This window comes from Fukomys damarensis, unplaced genomic scaffold, assembly GCF_012274545.1.
Source record: "Fukomys damarensis isolate Sample0158 unplaced genomic scaffold, DMR_v1.0_HiC HiC_scaffold_28, whole genome shotgun sequence".
Taxonomy (NCBI): domain Eukaryota; kingdom Metazoa; phylum Chordata; class Mammalia; order Rodentia; family Bathyergidae; genus Fukomys; species Fukomys damarensis.
In genome coordinates this window covers 32640051-32641662 of record NW_022900940.1, presented here as the reverse complement: position 1 = coordinate 32641662, position 1612 = coordinate 32640051, and the positions used below count along the sequence as shown (strand labels likewise).

Genomic DNA, 1612 nt, shown 5'->3' with positions numbered 1-1612 from the left:
TGGTTTTTTGAGACAGGGTCTCACTATGTAGTTGAGACTGATCTGGAACTCACTATGTAGCCCAGGCTGGTCTTGAACTCACAGTGATCTTCCTGCCTCAGCCTCCTGAGTGCTGGGATTACAGGAGTGCACCACCATGCTGTGCTGAGCATTTTTTCATATATTTTCTTGATGCTTTTACTTCTTTGTCTGAGAAATGTCTGTTCATTTCGGATGCCCATTTTTGAATCGGGTCTTTGTATTTGAGGGGGCTGATTGTTTTGAGCTCTTTATATATTCTAGATAATAGTCCTTTGTCTGAGGAGCAGCTGGTAAAATTTTTTTCCCACATTGTAGGTTGTCTCTTAGTTCTGTTGATGGTTTCTTTCGCAGTACAGAAGCTTTTTAGTAAGATGAGATCCCAGTTGTTTGTAGGTTTTTTTTTTTTTTTAAAGACCCTTAGGCAGTCTCAGTCTTGGTATTCCAGAAGGAACAAAAGCACAATTATGTCACTTTGGCTAAAGTAGTACAATCAACAATAACAATAGCATTTAATACAACCTAGAAAATGGCAAATTATGGCCCTTAATATGGCTTTTTTATTCTTAGGGGAGAAGATTTAAAAGGGATTATTAGTTAAAAAACAGAAATAGAAAAAAGGGAAGAGGTCAGAAGCAAGGATGGAGAATAAACTTTAAACAAAACAAAACAAAAACTAGAAAGGAAAAAAAGAAAAAAAACCCAAAATGTACAATTCAAGGTGTGTCTCTGCTGTCAGTATTAGGCAAGGTGGGCAAACAGAGTCTAGAGCCACACTGATTAATTCCAGTAAGCTAGCTACAGTTTCATGGTAGGGTAGTAGATAATCCCAGCCAGCCTGCCCCTTTAGTTCTTCTGAAGTTCAGGTGAGTTTCTTGCTATGAAGCTGGAATTGTATTCTTTGAGCCTACAATAGTCTATATAAACATTTCTTAATAAATAATTTAAACATTTTATTTTTAATTTATTAGTAGATGTTTACAGTACATAATGATTACAATTATTATGGGGAGATGGTATGTGTACATAATACATCTTAATTCTTTTTCTCTCTTTTTTTCACTCTGTACCCTTCCTTTTCTCCCTGTTCCTTGGTCCCTTTCCAATTTGTAAAAGTCTGTTTTCATCATTTATTTCCTTTTACATCATATTACAGGGATACAAGCATACTCACCTTTATAGCAGCACAATTTATAATACCTAAATCTTGGAAATGGCCTAGGTACCATCAGCAGATGAATGGATAGAGAAGATGTGGTAATTACACACGATGGAACACTGTTCTGCCATAAGAAAGATAAGTGGAGGTATTCATAAGTAAATGGATGTCCAGGTATGGAGGTGAAGGCCTATAATCCCAATACTCTGAAGCAAGAGGATCACCATGGGTTCAAGGCTAGTGTGGGCTACCTAGAGTGAGTCCAAGCCCAGCCTGAGTTACATAGGCCCTGTCTCAAAAAGCAAAAACAATCAAACAAAAAAGTAAATGGATGCAACCTGAGACCATAATATTAAGTGAAATGAGTCAGACATACCATCTTAAATATTGCATGATTTGTCTTATATGAGAAATTGAAAAAATTATATTCATATA

At 36.3% G+C, this 1612-nt stretch overlaps 1 long non-coding RNA gene across 2 annotated transcripts in view; it reads left to right on the top strand.

Annotated features, from left to right (window-relative positions):
• Positions 1–1612, top strand: part of LOC117283613 — a 25205-nt gene that overhangs the window by 14703 nt on the left and 8890 nt on the right. The window contains exon 3 of one of the 2 annotated variants that reach the window (XR_004514642.1): positions 1175–1206. The exons of the other annotated variant lie outside the window; for it this stretch is intronic. This is a non-coding gene — a long non-coding RNA (uncharacterized LOC117283613). Of the gene's footprint in view, positions 1–1174; positions 1207–1612 lie in introns of those variants that run through there. 2 annotated transcript variants of the gene reach the window in all.